Source organism: Phyllobates terribilis, unplaced genomic scaffold, assembly GCF_046119375.1.
Source record: "Phyllobates terribilis strain yellow unplaced genomic scaffold, ASM4611937v1 Scaffold_252__1_contigs__length_2834547, whole genome shotgun sequence".
Taxonomy (NCBI): domain Eukaryota; kingdom Metazoa; phylum Chordata; class Amphibia; order Anura; family Dendrobatidae; genus Phyllobates; species Phyllobates terribilis.
The window spans coordinates 932,107-954,620 of record NW_027363012.1 but is presented as its reverse complement, the minus strand read 5'-3'; the positions used below and the strand labels follow the sequence as shown (position 1 = coordinate 954,620).

Genomic DNA, 22,514 nt, shown 5'->3' with positions numbered 1-22,514 from the left:
CCTTTTCAATGCAAATTATTTTCAAGACTTATTCACAGATATTATGAAATATTACAGTAGAAATAAAAAAAAAAAAGCACAATACCTAAACCCCTTCCTTGGGAAAAATATACGGCAAGTTTAAGAACGACAAAAATTTATTCTGGAGTCATATTGAAGTCTAAATAGACTTGTAACCATACAATGTAAACAGCAGCGAATGTAAGTAGGATCCACTGGATCTATATAAGAGGAACGTTTTCCAAAGCTGATCTTCTGAGCCCACCGCTATGCTGGCTGCACCGGCATTGTGATCGTCAGCACCTGGAATATACGTCACGTTTTACTGCAGCTCATAGAACCAAATGATAAGACGCAGAGCAGTGCGAGGCTTGTGACTCGCTATACACAAAATATACGACATGTTTGATGAATGGCATAAAGGAAAGCCGATGCATTCAGATGTCTCTGGGCAACTATATGTTGTGATAGATAAGTTCCTGTCAGGGTGAGGGGCAGCATCCTATCTGCTCACTCATCATGACAGGTTTACAACATGTTGACTCATGGACGTGATCAGTCAGTCAAACAATGACAGATGAACGTTCTTGATTCCGACAGGTAGGTCAGAGATGTCCGTCTCAATCAGTTTACCTTCACCCATCTAGGATGGATGGCTGCTGACATCGTTGGCCATTATGTCCATACGCAATTATTATCCCCTAATTGTGATGTACAGTACAAATTTATATTGTGGTACCGTGTTAGCCAGAAAATTTGATGGAAATAATTTTATGCCCAAAAATGGCAAAAGTATTCTCGGAGTGATACCTTTATTGGCTAACCAGAAAAAAAAATATATATATATGCAAACTTACAGAGCACACAGGCTCCTTCTTCAGGCAGGATTACAAATGTTAAGAATTCATGTGTAATATTGCCTGAAGAAGGAGCCTCTGTGCTCTGAAAGCTTGCATATATATTTTTTTTCTGGTTAGCCAATAAAGGTATCACTCCAAGAATACTTTTGCCATTTTTGGGCATAAAAGTATTCACATAGAATTATCCACTAATTAAAAGAATTTATTTTTGCTAAATAAATGTATACATTTTTTAAAATTTTATTTTATACATTTTCTTAGAGAACCTCTTTAAGAAGGAGATTTCAGAATGGGCTATAAGACATGTCCAGCTTTGCTTAATTGTCTCACCTTACTGTCCTTGTTGAACTGAGCTCCACTTTGTTCTTGGATGATATTGTAAGGAATGAAGACGTCTAGATGATACAAATCGGGACGTCTGACTATTCTGTCTTCACCCAAGTCCAACACAAGAGATCTAGCAGAAGACTGTAAAGAGAAGACCAGCGTGGTAACAACGCTTATGTCGCTGAATGCTTCTGTACGGGAAAGAAAGTTGTAACCAACAAGTGCACAAAAATCTAAACTTTTATCTTGATACGTGGCCAACTAGAAGTTACTGTGTAGCTCCACACGTCTCATACATTAAATCTGACACGTGGAGGAACTGCTCACAGAAAAGGCTGAAAAATATTTTTTAGGATTCACACTGCATTAAAAGGGGTTGTCCTTCACTTTAATACTAATGGAATATCCTTAGGATAGGTCATCAATATTAAAGTGCCAGGCAACCCCTTTAAGTGAGGCATAATGAATGGTACCAGAATTTCAGATAATGTAGCCTTCATTAGGCAGAAGGCCCACTCGGTTATATGAAGAAATCTGGGGTCCCCAAAAGCAAACCCCGTAATCACCAGATTCCTGTGTGGTGACTACTTAATCTGCTTTTTGGGAAGACCAGAACTGACCCCTATATTTAACCAAGTGGGACCCTTAAGCTACATTATCCTGTCTGATGAAGGCTACATTAGCTGAAAAATTCTTCATCTTCATTATGCCTCATTTAACGCAATGTGAATCATGGACATGAGAAAAATCAAATTAAAAAATAAATACATTTAAAGCATTTTCTGTGCGATTCCTCCAAATGTCGCATTAATATAGAAAAAATAAAGAGCAGCGTGTTCTACACTATTGCAACAAGCCTCTTTCATCATTTATATCATCATTATAACATCATTTATATGCACCAGCACCATGGAATCAATGGCACTATATAATTAAATAATAATAATAATATATACATCTTCCCACCAGCTTGTTTTCCCTCTATCTCCTCTCTGGATCTATGAAGCCAGAACTGTCAAAGAAGAGGTGATGGTGGAGATGGAGGGGAAACAAGCAGGGGGGAAGGCTTATATAAATGACTGGTCCCGCCGTGAAGCACTGGGCATCTGTGCTTGGTTTGAACAGTCATTCTCCGCTGACAGAGTCGTTTACAGAGATCTTCTTTCCCATTCCAACAGCTTGCAAACAACCCACCATGGTATGAAAAAAATAATTATATCATCATCATCCAGTAAATGTGTCACAACTGCCAGCAATTGGCTACTGTGGACACATCAAAGCTGTGATGATAAAAGTTGGCAGAGGAGGACCGGTATCACGAGGTTGGCACAGACTTTTAATAAGGGAAGACTATTGGAAATCACATGAAATGCAAAAAGGTCACAATCCTAAACCACATCTGAGGGTCTCACCACTTTAGGTAAAGAGACTTCAGCCACCAGAAAACTTGGGTGTCCTACAGGAGGTTCCGCCACAATCATGTAATCTGGTTTCACGGGTGAACTGATAAAAAAAGGAAGGAAGCAGTATATTGCAAGGGTACACCATCAATTTATGATCTGTTGGGGTCAATCTCTAATATAATAAAGGGGCACTGATGCTGGTAATGAGGAACAGCCCCTTTCAGGGTCATTCCCTGCACATTGGCATCATGGCCTCCACTGTGCAGCGGAACGACAGCATAGATCCAGCAAAGTGAATGGGCTTAGCTGCAGTTCTCCTGCACAGTGAAAATCCGGGTAGCTGCCCCACACCAGCTTATTCTTTAAAAAGGGCAGCGGGGTTACTTCCAGGCTGCAGCCCCCTTATTCTTGGAGTCCAAGAAGTTGGATATCCTATATCTTTTGCAAGATGGGATTTTAAAAAAAGTAAATGCATGCATTAAACCTCAAAGTAACCCAAACCTTTCAACTTCTGAGATGAGGGACTTGCTTGGAGTTAGCTGGGAGGGTCTGTAGGAAAAAAATAAAGACCATAAAGGCATAATAGTTAAAACAAAAAAAAAAACAATGTCCACATTGTTCTTGCACCATAACAAGCCATTCTGCAACTTCCCCCATCTGTTGGGTTTAACCCATCACCACGAGGAGTGGCGCTCCCCCATCTGTTGGGTGTAACCCATCACCATGAGGAGTGGCGCTCCCCCATCTGTTGGGTGTAACCCATCACCATGAGGAGTGGCGCTGCCGCTTCTGTTGGGTATAACCTATCACCAGGAGGAGTGGCGCTCTTCATACTTTGTGTACCTAGAGGAAATGTGGTATTATAAGACATCCAATCAATTGAATGGCCGACCATGTACTGCATGGATGAGCGAGGAACATCAGAGAAGAAGCCGCCGATGCTCAACAGCAGCCTACTCTGTCGTCTTTTACAGACTGTATGCCATAGACTTGTACCTTAGAGTTGGGACTTACCCCATTATGTTCATTTCCTGAATCATCGGTTTTGATTTGGTTCTGATATTCTGTTCAAAAATGGATCCCAGGAACTTCCGATTTTTCGGCATTTTCCACTCTGAAGGGAAACCATAGATGATTAACAGGGTCGGACTGGAACTGAAACTCAGCTCTGGCATGTGAGAGCACGCAGGCCCGCCCGACGCGCGTTGAATTTGAAATATTTTCGTGAATGATTTGGGTATATGTCACAATAAAAATTGCTGCAAACTGCACTTTATCATCGATAGACAAAAACTGACATAATGTAAAATATAAAACTTCCTTCCAGGAAAATGTTAATTTCTTTCAACTGGAGGGACGGACATATTTGTAATATAGAGCTCCAAGTTCCCAAAAACACTATGTTTGATAGTACCAGGAAAAGCAGGAAAAGTGAATCCTTGCAGATTTGAAGCAGTTTCATGTCTATTCTTTCAGTATTTTTGCAGCGTTTCTAAAGAACGGGAAAAAAAAAATCTAAAAAAAAGCAATATCAAGGGGATTTTCCTGCCGAGCGACAGGTTTTTTGTGCAGAAATGTTCTTCCCTTTCTTTTTTGTTTATATTTTGTGTTATACACTAGTGGCGAAAATTGAGGTAACACCTTCAGTTTTTCACCATCACCAATATTTAATGGAGGATTTCACTGACCTACTTACTTGTACACACGCCCTCTTCTGCCATATGTATTCTATGTTGGTTTATAGTGACCTGAGTGTGATTTAAGACAGATATTGTGCGATTAAAATGCGGTTTTTATATTTTAAAGCCAGTTTGTCATCAAAAGGTAAGCAATTACATGTTTTCGTTCTCAAAGTGTGTAAGCGGTTTCAAGAGACTGGTTCGATAAAGAATAAACCAGGTAGAGAAAGGAAGAAGGCTACAAGTCCTCAGACTGATAGAAGAATTGTTAGAATCGCCCTAAATAACAGGAAATAAACTGATGTCAAGGAGCTTGTCAACACCGGAGTGACAGTGTCTGATCGGACGGTTCGACGACGATTGGTAAATGCGGGGTTAAGAGCCAGAATACCAGGTAAAAAGCCATTTTTGAAAACCTCACAGCGTCAGAAACGTCTGCAGGGGCCAAAGAACATTGTAAATGGACCATTGAACAATGGAGAAATGTTATATGGAGCGATGAGACACGCATATCCATCTTTGGCAGCGACGGTGTCTGCTACGTTCGACGACGACCTGGAGAGGACTGGTTGCCAGAGGGTACAATACCCACCATGAAGCCTCCTCTGAGTGTTATGGTAGGGGGCTGCGTGTCCAGAGATGCAGGTGGTCGGCTGCAGGTAATTGAAGGAACAGTTAATGCTGAAAAGTACATCAAGGAAGTCCTTCAGCCTAAACTCATTCCTTCGGCACGTGATGTATTTGGTGAAGGGACACCGTTTATTTTAAGATGGAGCCCCATGCCATATAGCTAAAAAATGTCTCTCTTGGTTCAAGGACAAAAATGTCCAGCTATTGAATTGGCCAGGAAACAGCCCAGATCTCAATCCTATTGAGAATCTCTGGGCTCGGCTCAAAAGAGCGGTGTCAAAACAGCGGGCTTCACACAAGCAGGAACTCATTGCAGCCATCATCAAATCATGGCTTCATATCATCACACCATCTGATTTACACAAACTGGTAGATAGCATGCCAAGTAGATGCCAGGCAGTCATCAAGGCCGAGGGCTATCCAACTGAGTATTAACATTTAGTGTTAGATATGAAAATAGGACAAATCAATGGCTTTTCTCCCACAGTCATCTGAGTGACAATAGTGTCCAATTTGTTGACAAATGAACAAATTTCCTGCTAATATTGTGTTTCTATATGAGATTTTATTTCTACTTAAAAACTTTACTGTGAAATCAAAAACATTCATGAAATTTGTATTTGTATTGGCAAAATGCTAAAAATTCATAAATCTTGGGGGTGTTGCCTCAATTTTAGCCACTAGTGTATAGAGTTCCTCAGTATATTTATATGTTGTCCCCCATCACCTTTTTCATCTCTCCTTACAAGTATGCCTTGTATCTTAGCTAAAACACGGTAGTAAGTAGCATATGAAACCCTTTTATAATAGATAGTGTAGAATCGCTGCATATTTCAGGGTTATGCGCTCCTGAGGACTCATTAGTGCTGCCCTCCTCAGGCGAAACCTGTTTGTGACCTCGTATAATATGGGGCTAGCCGGTCTCACCTACCAGTTTGGGTCACAAACCCTTTTTTATTTGCTTTGATGTTTTACTCATTGTTTATTACTAGTGTTGAGCGAGCACTAAAATGCTCGGGTGCTCGAAGCTCGGGCCGAGCTCGCCGTGATACTCGGGTGCTCGACCCGAGCAACGAGCCCAATGTTAGTCTATGGGAGACTCGAGCATTTTTGCGGTGGCACCCCGGGCAGTCTTTTAAAAGCCTAACAAGTGCCCAAAACGATAGTGACAGTGCACAAATGACATAGGGACAGCATGGGGATCGCCCCAGGAAGCATTTCTGACCCCCAGATCACTGCTGTTAACAACGTGGTCAGAGGTATTAAGCCACTTTTACGGGCTCACAATAAAACGTTCAAAAACGAAAGTGAAGCTTTTTTCCTGTGAAATATGTTAAGGAACATCCTTTCCAGGGAAAAGACTTGTGTATAAGTTAAAATAAATGACCAAAAACAAAAATACTCCTCCACACCTTCGGCTATGTTCACAAGTAGCATTTTTTATGCGTTTTTGCACTTTTGTATTGCTTTCAACTATGACAAATGCATTCACCGTGAAATGTCATTTTAACATTTTACAACCTTATCTGGCCATGTGCTGTGTGACACATGCATAAAGTGCTGAAAAGACAAGGGAACAGCATGGGGAAGACCCCTGGAAGCATCTCTGACTCCCAGGTCACTGTCTAAAAGTGTGCCCATCATAAGTGATCCTTACCGCATCAGAAGATGCAGACTTGCAACTATCCCCATGGAAGTTCTAGTCCCAGGGCAGTGTTCAATTGTACCTCCCCCATTCCTTGCAATACAAGCTCAAGTATGCAGCCTGCCACCCACCCACCCCCAGGCTGCAATACCATACTGCTTGCTTGCTTGAACTTGAAATTGGGCCTTTTAGGCATGTGGAGGCGGAATCTGGCCACCACGTCATGGCTGTGTTGGCGGCCTGGAATCCATACTCAGTCCCCAGCCGCCCGGCGGCCGGGTGTCCATACTCGGTCCCCAGCCGCCCCGCGGCCGGGTGTCCACACACGGTCCCCAGCCGCCTGGGGGCAGCCGGGTGTCCATAAACGGTCCCCAACAGCCCCTATTTCTCCTTGGAACATCCCCCCACACACTTTTCTTAGCCCGGCCTGCTTTAGGCAGCATTGGAAAAGCCCACCAGAGAACCAGACTCCTCCGGTGGGCCTTGACTTCTCCATCGGTGGAGTTGAGAGTGCCAAGGTGAGGAGCATGATGATGATGACAGAAGTTAGCATCTGCTATGTTTTCTTTTAATGCAAGTGTAAGTGTGCAGCCTGCCACCCACCCACCCCCAGACTGCAATTCCATACTGCTAGCTTCCATACTGCTAGCTTGCACTTGAAATGGGGCCTTTTAGTTTGGAGGAGGCCGAAGCTGGCCACTACCTCATGGCTGCTTCGGCAGCGAGGTATCCATACTCAGTCCCCAGCCGCCCATATTTGTCCTGGTGTGCCTTATACATAAGATTAAGCATGTATACCAAAACATTACCTGTGCCCTCCCCAGTGCATTTAGTGGGAAGGAGAGCCTATTCCGCTGTAGTGTGTGCATGCCAAACCCCTGTTCATGGTACATGCGAAGATGCCTCCCACCTTGCACCTGTCGTTGCAGACTTGCAACTATCCCCATTCAAGTCCTTGTCCCAGGGCAGTGTTCAATTGTACCTCTCCCATTCCTTGCAATGCAAGCGCAAGTATGCAGCCTGCCACCCACCCACCCCCAGGCTGCAATACCATACTGCTTGCTTGCTTGCACTTTAAATTGGGCCTTTTAGGCATGTGGAGGCGGAATCTGGCCACCACGCCATGGCTGTGTCGGCGGCCTGGTATCCATACTCAGTCCCCAGCCGCCTGGTGGCCGGGTGTCCCCGCTTGCTCCCCAGCCTCCAGGGGGTGGCCGGGTGTCCATACTCGGTCCCCAGCCACCCCTATTTGTACCGGTAACCTTTCCCACACTTTTCTTAGCCTGGCCTGCTTTAGGGCAGCATTGGCCGAGCCCACCGGACTATCAGACTCCTCCGGTGGGCCCTGGCTTCTCCATCAGGGGAGTTGAGAGTGCCAAGGTGAGGAGCATGATGAGGATGATAGAAGTTAGCATCTGCTTTGTTTTGTTGTAATGCAAGCGCATGTATGTAGTAGCGGCTAGGCCTGAGGAGGTCAGCGTTTTGGCGCATATCCTACCTCCTCCGAGGATTGCTGGATGTTTTCCTGCTACTATCCAAGTTCTATGACTCTCGTTAAAACAAAGCTTCAAGTGATAAATGATGGATGAGGTAGTGGCAAAGGAGAAAGAGCAGGAGGAACAGGGACCATTCACATCAATATCAGGCCAGTCAACCAGATATGTCTTGTAGGATATGTTTCTGTAACAAAAGGAGCGGTTCGGCTACACAGTTATAGGGCATACAGTGAGTGCAATGCCTACCAAAAATTTTCGAGGCACTCCAATGCCCCTTGGAAATGACATGGAGGTCAGAGGGCGTTAACTAAACCTTTTTTTTCCATTTATAGCAACTGGGTCTCCTGTGCACTGTTGGCCTAAGCAGTGAATGGAAGGCTTTCCAAAAATTATGAGGTACTGCAATGTCCCTTACAAGAGCCATGTGTGGCACCCCAGGGGTCTGGTCACCACAGTAATAGAGATTACGTCGGAGAGCAAGTGGGAGGTTTCCTGGTCAGGATCCCTTAAACATGCAACATCCTCCTGCCCCAGTCCTGGGAGGGGAGAATTCTGCCCTTATAAACTGGATCTGGGGCGGGGTTTAGTGAGTCAGAGAACAGTCAGAGTCAGAGTGAGAGCAAGGGAAAGTAACAGCAAGGAGCTCTGTAGGAGCTAGGAGCTAAAGACCAGGGGCTGGAAGCTGAGCAGAGCTCGCCCTGGCAGAAGACAATAGGAACCGGACACAGGAGTCCGAAGCTGTGAGGACTTATATATCCAGCAGCAGAAACCACCCGGCAGGGGATTTCAGGTCCTCTGGCCATAGAAGCCCGGAGGCTCAGTCACAAGCAAGGGACCAGCACCGCCTTCGTGGAGCGGAGGCTAACAGAAGGCCCCAAGTCACCAGCCATATGGGTGAGCACTACAAGGTACACTCAGGGACGTGGGCTACTTCTACCCGCTTACAGCAAGGTAGCCAGGAAGAGTGCAGACAGACGGGGAGGCCTACAACTCCACCTGGCCAGGGGAACTCCTGCTTGCTCACAGACTGACCAGGCCTCTTATGCTAGCCAGTACTCCCGGGAGGGTCTACCTTATAATCATCAGTAAAGACCCTGAACTGCACTGCAAAGACTCTGAGTCGTTCCTGCTGCGCTCGTGCACCATCACCCCCATCATCCACACTCACTGCCCTGAGGCTATACTCCTCCCGAGGGGAGTTATCCCATTCTATGCTGCGCGCACAACAACAGCCTCAGCGGACTGCCTCGCAGCGGTGGTACTCCCTGACCGCAATCCACGGGTGGCGCAGTCGGACAATTAACCTCAAAACCTAAGAAAGACTGCCACTGGTTTGACCAGCCTGAGCCACGGGACCGGGTCACTGCCACGGAGACTACAGACCCCAGAGACCCGGCACCGGGTATCCCACACACGTGTGCACACGGCCCAGGGGGCGAGTCACATGCAGTACAGCATATTACAAACATAAGTCCCATTATTGGGGAGTGGGTGTCCCATAGTATTTGCTTATGCTTTCCAAGCAAAAGCTGCCAAAAATTAGGACGGAGCAACTTGCAATGCCTCTTACAAGAGCCATGCAGTACAGCATATTACAAACATAAGTCCCATTATTCGGGAGTGGGTGTCCCATAGTATTTGCTTATGCCTTGCAAGTAAAAGCTGCCAAAAATAAGGACGGAGGAACTTGCAATGCTGGCACCCTGGTGGTATAGTGGTGGTGGAGGCTGAGGATAAGGAGAAGAAGATAAAACAGCCGAAACGAGGAAGCGTATACCTATGTGTGGGTGTGAAGCGGTGCATGTGAATACACCTCCCGAAATAACACAGTGGATTTGACTTTATGTTACTCTGCTGTCATTTGGTGGTGATGAGAAGTCTGGCCCAATCCAGCCCTTGTTCATTTTGATAAGGGTCAGCTTGTCAGCATTGTCAGTTGACAGGCGAGTGCGCTTATGAGTTATAATTCCCCCAGCGGCACTAAAAACACGCTCCGATAACACGCTAGCGGCAGGGCAGGCCAGGACCTCCAAGGCGTACAGAGCGAGTTCATTCCAAGTGTCCAGCTTGGATACCCAATAATTAAAAGGCACAGAGGAATCACGGAGGACGCTGGTACGATCGGCAAGGTACTCCCTCACCATCTTTTGAAACTTTCCACTGCTTGTGAGAGTACCCCCGCGCCTCAGGGCCTGTAAGCTGGGCGGGTGTCAGAAAACTCCCAGAACGTTGACAGTGTTCCCCTGCCTCTGCTGGATTGGAGTTGCATCTCTCTCGCCTGTACGCCTTGGTTGGTCAACGAACTGTGACCTCTGCCGCTAGCGTGTTCAGATGGGAATTTTTTTAAGAGTTCTGCAGCAAGGGCCTTCTGGTACTGCCCCATTTTTGTAGACCTCTCCACCTCAGGAATAAGAGAGTGAAAGTTCTCCGTGTAGCGGGGGTCTACAAGTGTCACCAACCAGTAATGACTGTCACCCAACATTTTGACAACGCGAGGGTCACGGTTAAGGCAGCATAACATAAAGTCAGCCATGCGTGCCAGACTGGTAATGGGCAAGATTTCCGTGTCCTCACCAAGATGACGACTGACCATGCTCTCCTGCTCCTCCTCCTCTTCCTCCTCCCCCCTGTCCTCAGGCCACCCACGCTGAACCGACGGTATGACACTTGTACAGGTACTACCGTCTACAACGCATGATAGCAGCTCCTGTTCTTCCTCCTCCTCCTCCTCCTCTCCCTCATTGTCCCCCAATGCATGTTGGGATGAGATGAGGCTGTGCTGTGTGTAATCGCCCGCTACGGCTTCTTGATCCATCTCATCATACTCTGGCTGCAATGCCTCCTCTTTAATTCTCTGCAGAGAGCGTTGCAAAAGACAGACAAGTGGGATGCTGACACTAATGATGGCGTCATCGCCACTCACCATCTTGGTGGCCTCCTCAAAGTTTGTCAGGATGGTACATAGACATCCAGGTCCACTCCTGAGGTCTTATGTGTGGAGTCTGACCTCAATATCGACGGCCTTGTTGCAGCTGGTACTCCACAACTGCTCTCTTCTGCTCACAAATCCTTTGCAACATGTGGAGGGTAGAGTTCCAACGTGTGGGGACATCACACATCAGTCGGTGTGCCGGAAGCTGCAAACGCTGCTGCAACAAAGCAAGGGCGGCGGAAGCTGTAGCCGACTTGCGAAAATGAGCTGACAGGCGGCGTACTTTCACGAGCAGATCTGGCAACTCGGGGTCCGATTTAAGAAACCGCTGAACCACGAGGTTAAGCACATGAGCCAGGCATGGTACGTGTGTGATCTCACCTCGCCTCAGAGCCGCCACCAGGTTACGGCCATTGTCACACACGACCATGCCGGGATGTAGGTTCAGCGGTCTCAGCCACAGATCTGCCTGCTCTTTCACAGCTGTCCACAACTCACAAGCAGTGTGAGGTTTATCACCTAAGCTTATGAGTTTCAGCACAGCCTGTTGCCGCTTGGCGGAGGCAGTACTGCAATGCTTCCAGCTTGTAACTGATGTGGTGATATCTGAGATGGAGGCTGAACATGAGGAGGATGCGCAGGAGGAGGAGGATGCGCAGGAGCTGTACACTGTGGGGGCAACTCTGACTGACATAGGGCCAGCAATCCTCGGTGTGGGGAGGATGTGTTCCGTCCCAAGGTCCGACTGGGTCCCGGCTTCTACTATGTTTACCCAGTGTGCCGTCAGAGAGATGTACCGATTGCGGTAGGATTCCGTCTCCATCAGCCTAAAAGGCAGCATTTCCAATGCAAGCAGTCGTGAAATGTGCGAATTTAGGACTGTGGCCTGTGGGGCGTTAGCTGCGAATTTCCGCTTTCGTTCAAAGGTCTGGGATATGGACAATTGAACGCTGCGGTGGGACGTGGACGTTGATGCTGTTTCTTGAGAAACTGCCATAACAAGTGAAGACTGAGAGGAGGGGGCATCTTTACATGCAGTATGGACAGGGGATTGCCTTGCACGCACAACAGTGGAAGAAGCAGTGGTGACATCCGCAGACACTGGTCGTGGACCCTGGGTTTCGCCCCACAAAGTCGGGTGCTTTGCTGCCATGTGCCTGATCATGCTGGTGGTGGTCAGGCTGGTAGTTTTGTCACCCCTGCTGATGCTGGCATGGCAGGTGGAACATATGGCCTTTTTGGGGTTATCAGCAGTCTTTAAAAAAATTCCAGACTCTGGAAGACCTACCGCTTGTACTGGCAACGTCCCTTGTGTTGGTGTTACGGGGAAAGGTTGCCTGTCTTCTGTCTGTGGCCACCACACTGCTTCTTCCTGCCTGTTGGGGTACTCTGCCTCCCTCCCCCTGTGTGCTGCTGGCCTCACTCTGCATGTCCTCCTTCCACGTTGGGTCAGTTACTAGATCATCCACCACCTCCTCCTCTTCCACTTGCGCACCACGATCCTCCTCCTCACTTCCTGGCAATTGTGTCTCGTCATCGTCCACCTCTTGTGACAGATTGCCAACGTCGACTTCCTGTGGCCGTGGCTGTTCAAATATTTGGGCATCGCAACATGGGATCTCCTCTTCCACCACTTCAAGCGTATCAGGCGAGGGGCCCAAATATGGAAATGGTCCAGTGAACAGCTCTTCAGAGTGTCCAAGTGTGGGATCACTTGCTGTCTGAAAAATATACAAGACCCAGCACCACCTTATGATAAGACATACACCTGTGCCAAAGTCCCTGAGAAATAAATGGGAGAAAAAAAGCAAAGGGTAGAGCAGGCACCAAGCATAGTAAATAATCAAATATAGAGGCAGTGTATTGAAAACATTGTAGAAATTTTATTATAGAAAAGACATACAGCACCACTTAATTAAAAAGTACAATTAAAAAACATATAAGACAAGAAAAAACAAAAAAACGCATGGACAAAAATAATTTTTTGTTTTTTCTTGTCTTATATGTTTTTTTACATACAGTTATTGTTTACTGGGGTATACCACACTTTTTTAAATAGAGATATTTGCAGCTGAACAGTGAGCGACACACTCAAACTGTTTTTTTTTTAGATACCAAAGGCCCAAAACTGGATAGTACAGCGATTTGACCCGTGGAACTGCGAAACCACACTGGGATGTCGGGCCTACACAAGACTATTTTCAACAGATATATTTTTGTGTCATAGAATGGTAGAATTGGAAGGGACCTCCTGGGTCATCTGGTCCAACCCCCTGCTCAAAGCAGGATTCACTAGATCATCTCAGACAGATGTCTGTCCAGCCTCTGTTTGAAGACGTCCATTGAAGGGGAACTCACCACCTCTCGTGGCAGCCTGTTCCACTCATTAATCACCCTAACTGTCAAAAAGTTTTTTCTAATATCTAATCTGTGTCTCCTCCCATTTAGTTTCATCCCATTGCTTCTAGTCTTTCCTTGTGCAAATGAGAATAAAGATGATCCTTCTACAATGTGACAGCCCTTGACATATTTGTAGACAGCTATTAAGTCTCCTCTCAGTCTTCTTTTTTGCAAGCTAAACATTCCCAAATCCTGCAACCGTTCCTCATAGGACATGGTTTGCAGACCAGTCACCATTCTGGTCGCTCTTCTCTGAACTTGCTCCAGTTTGTCTATGTCTTTTTTAAAATGTGGTGCCCAAAACTGTACACAGTATTCCAGATGAGGTCTGACCAAAGAGGAGTAAAGACCGATAATGACTTCACGTGATCTAGACTGTATGCTTCTGTTAATACATCCCAGAATTGTATTTTCCTTGTTTGCTGCTGCATCACACTGTTGACTCATGTTCAGTCTATGATCTATTAGTATACCTAAGTCTTTTTCACATGTACTGTTGCTTAGCTCTATTCCTCCCATTCTGTATATGCTTTTTTCATTTTTATTGCCCAGATGTAGTACTTTGCATTTTTCCCTGTTAAAAAACATTCTGTTGGTTGCTGCCCACTGCTCCAGTTTATTTAGGTCTTTTTGAATCCTCTCTTTCTCTTCTCTAGTATTAGCTATCCCTCCTAGCTTTGTGTCATCAGCAAATTTAATCAGTTTACCCTCAATTCCTTCATCTAAATCATTGATAAAGATGTTGAACAATACAGGTCCCAGGACGGAGCCCTGTGGTACCCCACTTGAGACATTCATCCAGCTGGATGTGAAGCCATTTACAACCACCCTTTGAGTCCGATCACTAAGCCAGTTATGAATCCACCTAACAGTTGCCTGGTCCATTGCATACTTGGTCATTTTTTCAATAAGGATGGTGTGAGATACTTTGTCAAATGCTTTGCTGAAGTCAAGATATACTATATCTACAGCATTTCCCTGATCCACCCAGTCAGTGATTCTGTCATAGAAGGAAATTAAGTTAGTCTGACATGACTTGTTAGTTACAAACCCATGCTGACTCTGGTTAATCACTTCATTCTTATCCATGTACTTACATACATGTTGTTTAATAATTTGTTCAAAGATCTTTCCTGGTATAGAAGTCAGACTCACCGGCCTATAGTTCCCTGGGTCCACCTTCTTCCCCTTTTTGAAGATAGGAACAACATTTGCTCTTTTCCAGTCTTCTGGGACTTCTCCTGTTCTCCAAGAATTTTCAAAGATTATGGAGAGTGGTTCTAAAATTTCTTCTACGATCTCCTTCAGTACTCTGGGGTGTAATTCATCTGGACCTGGAGACTTGAACTCATTTATGTTAGCTAAATATTCCCTCACAATCTTTCTGTTTACAGATAACTTGGATTCCTCTATTCCTTTAAAAGGACAGTGAAGATCAGTTGATGTTACATTTTCTTTCTGAGAGAAAACAGATGCAAAATAGGAATTAAAAAGTTCGGCCTTCTCAACATCCTCTCTTACCATTTCTCCATTTTCATCCTGTAAAAATCCTATAGCATCTTTGACTTTTCTTTTACTTTTGACATACCCCCAAAATCCTTTTTTATTGCTTTTGACATCTCTTGCAAGCCTTAATTCATTGTCAGCTTTAGCTAACCTGATACGTGCCCTGCAGGATCTGCAGACTGCATTATAATCTTCTTTAGATATGCCTCCCTCTTTCCATTTAATAAACATTTCTTTCTTTCTTTTTAGCATGTGTTTAAGTTCTGTGTTCATCCATCCTGGTTTCCTTAAATGCTTCCCATTCTTCCTACTTTTCGGGATTGTTAACGATTGTGCTTTGAGAATCTCATTTTTAAAAATTTCCCATCCTTCCTGGACATTTTTGTCCCTAAGGACATCCAGCCATTGGATCCCTCCTATTCTCTTTCTGAGTCTCTTAAAATCTGCCTTTCTAAAATCTAACCTTGAAGTTTGAGTCTTCACATGTCTTCCTCCTCTAGTTATCCAAAATTCTATAATAGCATGATCGCTGCCTCCTAGGGTCCCAGCCACCTTTACCTCCTCAACCATTTCCTCCCTGTTTATAAGGATTAGATCCAAAGTAGCAGATCCCCTTGTTTTCTCCCCTACCTTTTGGAAGATAAAGTTGTCAGCAAGAGAGGATAAGAATTTGCTTGACCTGTTAGTTTTACTTGAGAGAGATTCCCAACAAATGTCTGGATAGTTGAAATCTCCCATGACCACTACGTCATATTTTTTGGAGAACTTGGTCATTTGATACATAAAGAGTTCATCCATATCTTCAGCTTGCCCAGGTGGCCTGTAGTAAATGCCTACAATGGTGTCCTTTCCGTTGTTCTCTCCTTGTATTCTTACCCAAACAGTTTCCACAGTACTCCCAGTCTCTGAAGCTTCAATCTCTGTGCAGATATATGCTTTTCTAACATACAATGCAACACCTCCTCCTCGTTTATCAAGTCTGTTTCTTGCAAATAAGTTGTATCCTTTTAGCCTTTTATTCCAATCATGTGTATCGTCCCACCAAGTTTCAGTGATTCCAATGACATCATATTCCTTTTCCTGCATTAGTAGTTCCAATTCTCCTTGTTTGTTGCCCATGCTTTGTGCATTTGTATAAAAACATTTTAGTTTGTGATTGGTTTCTCTTCCTCCCATATTTTTATTATTTAAATTGTTTTGTCTTTGTTCTTCCTTTCCACTTCCAGTAGCAGAGATCTCAATAGTATTTGTCAGCTGTATGGCTTTTTCTGGCCTTATGCTTCCCTTCCCACATTGTTCTAGTTTAAAGCTCTTCTGATGAGTGTAGCAAGGCGACTTCCAAATACATGTTTTCCAGTCTTCGTAAGGTGCACCCCATCTCTAGCAAGTAGTCCATCGTATAGGTAATTCATTCCGTGATCCAGAAATCCAAATCCTTGTTGACGGCACCATCGACGTAGCCAGTTGTTCACCTGTAGAATCTTATTCCACCTCATTGTTCCATGGCCATCCACTGGGAGGATGGATGAGAAGACCACCTGCGCTCCCAATTCTTTCACTTTCTTGTCTTCAAAGTCACTGCAGATGGTTTCCAGGTCCTTTCTTGCAGTGTCATTTGTCCCCACATGTATTAGCAGGAATGGGTAGTGATCTGTAGGTCTGAAAAGTCTTGATATCCTGTCAGACACATCTTTAATTTTTGCTCCTGGAAGACAGCACATTTCTCTTGAGGTTATGTCTGGTCTGCAGATAGCGGCCTCTGTTCCTCTTAACAGGGAATCCCCCATGACCACCACTCTCCGTTTTTTCTTCACAACATTCTTCTTTCTCCATCCAGGAGGATTCTGAGGGCTTACAAGGTTATTCATTGCTGGCAAAGTCTTATTTTGCTGTATTTCTTCATGGTTCTCCTGCGTGAGAGCCTGGTACTGGTTCCTGAGCAGTATGGGTGCTGACTGCCTCTCGATCCTCCTGCTTCTGTGGGTCACATGCTTCCATTCCTCTGTTTCGTCAGGTGCAGTTCGAATTTCTTCTCTTTCTGAATCATGAAGAGATAATTCTGCTCTGTCACAACAGTCAGGAGACACTACTGTTTTTCTTTACGGAAAAAAACTACCAAAAGCTGAATAATAGAGATTTTTTACCATGGGATGGCAAAACCACAGTTATTGTTTACTGGGGTATACCACACTTTTTTAAATATAGATATTTGCGGCTGAACAGTGAGCGACACACTCAAACTGTTTTTTTTTTTACATACAAATGGCCCAAAGTGGATAATACAGAGGTTTGAACCGTGGAAGTGCAAAACAACACTTCTGTTTCTCTAGCCTACACCAGACTATTTTCAACAGTTATATTTGTGTCTGAAAAATCAGAGACACGCTTTTTTTTTGGGGGGTGGGGGGAGGGGGACACACCAAAAGGTTAATAAGACGGGTATTTGTACAGTGTGAAGGAGAAAAAAAAAAGGAGGATTTAGATGAAAAAAAAAGGATTTTTCCTGGCCCCCGACACCTGGTGCTAAGTCCAGCAATTTCAGCAACAGGAGCACACAGGACTGTAATGCAGCGTTTGCTGGTATAACCACTGTGTCTCCTATACAGCCTTCCTGCCTGGTATCTGGGATGGATATTAGTCCTGAAAAGGACTGTTTGTTTGTTCTGGCAGCCTTTACAGACCCTACACTAACTATTTTGCAGTTTATATCTCTCCCTAAATCAGCAGCGCTGTCCCTACACTGTCTAATCCGGAGCGACTGTGTCCAAGATGGCGGCGCCCCATTTTAAATACTCGAGGTGACGCTGTGCGGCCAGCCAATCACTGTAATGCCCACAACCAACATGGCTGCGGCATTACAGTGACTGGCTGGCAATCCCTGCATGTTCATTGGCTCTGTAAAGAGCACCAAACATGCAGGGCGGAGACCCGAGCTCCCGCCCGAGTAACCCGGAAATGCTCGGTGCTCGCCGAACATCCCGAGTAGCGTGATGCTCGGGCGAGTACCGAGCAGTGTCGAGCATGTTCGCTCAACACTATTTATTACGTTTACACCCAAAATCTCTCCTAATCCTGGAGATCAAACCTATGAAAGCAATTTATGAATGATCGTAACACCTCTATGAAGGGTAATTATCATCGCCTTCATAAATATACATTTATATGTATAAATACATATGAGGTCAATGCATAGTACTGGCACATGACTTATCACTTTCCAGGACCTTACAAAGCACCAGGAACATTCATAACAAGCGGAGGTGAAGCGATTCTGGCAACTTAATAGGAAAGTATTCTTTACAGTTAGAGCAGTCAGACTGTGGAATGCCAACCACAAGATATAGTAATGGCAGATAGTATAACAGCATTTATAGAAGGGCTGGATACTTTTTTAACAAAACATGACATTGTGGGTTATAAATAATCTAGTAATAGAAAATGTATAACTTTGGAGATAGACCTAGGACATTAAAGTTCAAACTTTTTCAACCTATGTAACTATGCAAGTATGCAGAATGCACATTAGGAAAATGCTTGAAATGCAATTCCCTATAATATTATTTTACAAGTAATTTCCTCTTAACTTTCTGCTTTGTAAAGTGCTAGTTATAAGCCCAATCTATGGATCTAAAAAGTGCAAAACACTCCTGAAACACTTGTACGTATGTTCTATAATCTGTATTTCTTATGGTGCCTAAGGGAAGCCGTAATGATAAGACTCCTGCTTGGTAACAAGTGCAGTTATTTGCCTCCATAATGAAAGTGAATTACAAATGATGAAAGGGTTAATACTTGGACCCTGCATCAGTAATAGCCCTTGTAGTAACCATGACAACTATTGTGAGGGCATAAACAAGTGTCATAAAGAAGATTCCATAAAAGAATGCCGCGCTGCCACGATCAGCGCCATTATTGATGATGCGCCTGAGGACCTTGAGCTTGACCACCCCACGTAATGTGCCAACGTTGGTGTAATTTGGAGGTTCTGGCAGGGAAAGGGGTTGTCTTCTTAGACACCCCGGGGGGAAGGGAATGTAACAGAGGGGGGGGTCCCCAAAACAAGATCCCCTTCTGTTACTATGTACAAATAGCTGCTCTTCTTTGGGAGTTCATGGATGGATCCTTGACTTTAATGGGTGATAAATTGGGAGGGGGAGGGGATATTCTTCCTAAGAGGGGTTATCCATAATGAGCAACCCCTGTAACCAAGTACCCAACTTCTTGAGAGACGGAGCTGGATCTGTAAGGGAGAAGTGGTAGATCCACCTGGGAAATCAGATCAACTAAATTCGTTCCAGCAATAAATGTGGTGACAGATATCGCAGCCAGATCTCTCCCACATCCAGTTTATCACATTAATAGTCTATATTTGTTATGTCGTTCCCTGTAAATATGTAGAAATTCTAAAACTCCGTCATATATCGGCACTAACTCTCTAAGACCAAGGGAAGGGCAGCCCTCCAGCCATGGTTCCCTAGAGGTTTCCTCCACAGGGGGTTTTCCTCTCCTGAGCGCTGCAGGGTGACTCTTCGTGAGTCGAGGGTTGTGCCATTTTCGGTGTCATGTAAATTTAAATAAAGTTGAGAACATTTGACACCTAATTGCAATGCTTTGTGTATTTATTTTGTATGTGTCTGATTTATTTTGTTTGGGAGTCGGGGTCCATCACACTTCACTGAGTCATACGTCTGGACATCTGCCGCCAGCAGTTTTGCCCCAGGGGTTGCCCCTGCTCTGGGGAGTTTGATGGAGCAGAGAAGACAAGAATTACAGCACTCATCCTCAGAATAAGGACTTCTATTACAGTACTACAAGCAGCTTCCTCACCTCATTCAAACAGTGAGTATTTTGGGCTCTAATTTACATCAGTATTTGTAAGCTGAAAACCAGAGGGGAACAAACACAGTGAAAAATAGTAACTGAAACACTTTCACCTCTTCTGTTTTGGATCCACTCCTGGCGTCTGCTAACAAATACTGATGCAAAATATCGCCATGGAAGTGCCCTAAATTCTTACGGACTGATTTGACTGTTTGAGTTGCAGTCAAGCAACAGAGGTTGCAAGCGTTAAAGGAGTAATCTGGTATCAAAAACCCCTGTCCCCCTTGCCATTTTTCTCTATCCTGAACCTGTGCTGCCTGCCCCGATCTCAGATTGTCTGACCTAGTCCTTGTCTTCGCTCTCCTGTGTCTGGTACCCTGGTACCTCCGGAATGCTGCTGCAGTCCAGGGGACTGCACTGAAGTGGTACCTGGTGTCTACCGGCGGCCCAGTCTAGCCTCACCACCAGAGGTTCTAGTGGAGACCCAATAGACATCTAGTCACAACCCTCCCGTGGGGCAGTGGGTCCATATCCACCAGCGCTACACCCACATAGCAAATGTGGTACCAATATTCAAGAAGGGGATAACATCTGAGCCTGGAATTTATAGGCCGGTAAGTTTAACTTGTTCTGTGGGCAACATCTTTGAGGGTTTTCTAAGAGATACTAACCTGGAGCACCTCAATAAGATTAACTAATCTGCAAACTAATCTGAAAAGATTCTATGGGGAGGTAAGTTCTAGGTTGGACCAGGGAAACTTAGTGGATGTTGTCTATCTGGACTTTTCAAAGGCATTTGATACGGTGCCATACAACAGGTTGGTACATAAAAATGTTCAATATATTATATGGTAAACTTGCTCCACGAAAGAACAAGTCCTTGTGTGGTCGATGGAAAAATCAAGGAAAATATCAGTGATGCGGTCGTTACCTCTTGACAGCTCCATTTCGTACTTGTTCTCTAGTCCCTCCATGGCCACGGTGATAAAAAATTCCCTGAAAAGCTCATTATTCTAATAAAAAAAAATACAAAGTAAGGAGCTGACACAAAGGAGAGCAGACAGCTCGTATGTCGGAATAAGCAATTGCAGTTACCTTAATTTTCTCAAAGAAGGTGCCATTAATCACTATGTCGTACGCCGTACAGCCGCCTCCACCTGTAGGACAAAGTGCACCAGGACTTAGATACTTTGCGGTGCCGACTCAATCCATTGACCTTAGTAGGGCTGCTATGAATAAGTGGTATAAGTTCTTAAAGGGGAATCCAAGTATTGGACAATCCCTTTAAGTCCTAAATCTAAACCAAAAAAAGTTCAAAAGTCAACAACAAGATGTCAAACTTTATTCCGCAGACTGGAAGTGGACCTACCAGAACCTGTGGAGATGGCACCTTTGACCATTGAGGATTAGTAAGTTGTAATACTTGCTATTTTAACCCCTTTAAGGATATCTCTGGACTACCCCTTTAAAAAGAGACGCGCTGTATTAAAAAAACAAACAAAAAAAAAACGTACTATTATCAACTTCAACGTGGGGCTCTCCAAGGCTCATGGGGACTCGATAGCCGGAGGGATCATCAGATTCCAGGATGCTGACTAACTCCTGCTCCGTCAGGTCCGGGGCCGCTGGGATCTGGTTTGACTTGCAGATGTTAATAAAGATTTTGGTATTTTTGGATGTGCGAGTTTTAATGCAGAAACCTAACACAGAAATAAAAACAAAAAGTGAACAAAAACACAATAAAATCGGCAAAAGCCAAGCAGCATTTACATGTAATCAACTGTATAAGAAAAAACGATGTGACCCCCCACGTTGGTTGCATCATGTGACCGTTGCAGTCAATAAGACCCCACTGCCCCACTGTGGTATCTGTCACATAATATGCACAAAGTAATCTGGATAATAATCAGAGGACGCCCATCTCACCAGGCTGGGGTCTGATCTGTCTGCTTTCTGGTAAGTTCGGTATTCTGCTCTGTATCTCCTGTTTGGCCTGAAATGAGGCAACAAGTGAGAATCAGTGAGTAACATGAACAGGATGGTTCTGCAAACTGATTTTTCCTGCAACAAAATAGTACAACTGTGAGGGGTCTAAAGCCAACAATACACATTAGGTAAATGTTGGAGACTGCCGCGCCCCCGGCGGATGACGGAGGAGACAATCACCCGGTGATTGCTGGCCTCTCCAATTCATCTTTCGTACCTTCATCAGCATCTGTTCATACAGCGCTTCCGCCATGTTTGTGTTCAGTTCTGCAGAGAGCAGCGACTTGTCAGACTCCATTTTTTCGGTCAAAGACAGAAGCTCAGGGATCTTGTTTTATAAGAGAAAACCTGAAAAATGAAAATATGTATTAATCTTCTCCACAGACAACGACAAGGGGAGAGTGCGGGAGCCCGACGGCCCGCGGCACGAGGGGGTGCGGGAGCCCGACAGCCCACGGCACGAGGGGGTGCGGGAGCCCGACAGCCCACGGCACGAGGGGGTGCGGGAGCCCGACAGCCCACGGCACGAGGGGGTGCGGGAGCCCGACAGCCCACGGCGCGAGGGGGTGCGGGAGCCCGACAGCCCACGGCACGAGGGGGTGCGGGAGCCCGACAGCCCACGGCACGAGGGGGTGCGGGAGCCCGACAGCCCACGGCACGAGGGGGTGCGGGAGCCCGACAGCCCACGGCACGAGGGGGTGCGGGAGCCCGACAGCCCACGGCACGAGGGGGTGCGGGAGCCCGACAGCCCACGGCACGAGGGGCTGCGGGAGCCCGACAGCCCACGGCACGAGGGGGTGCGGGAGTCCGACAGCCCTCGACACCAGGG

General features: G+C 45.4%; 1 pseudogene; it reads right to left on the bottom strand.

Annotated features, from left to right (window-relative positions):
• Positions 1–267: 267 nt before the first annotated feature.
• On the bottom strand, positions 268–22,030 carry LOC141218951 (PIH1 domain-containing protein 1-like; annotated as a pseudogene).
• Between the last annotated feature and the right edge of the window lie 484 nt (positions 22,031–22,514).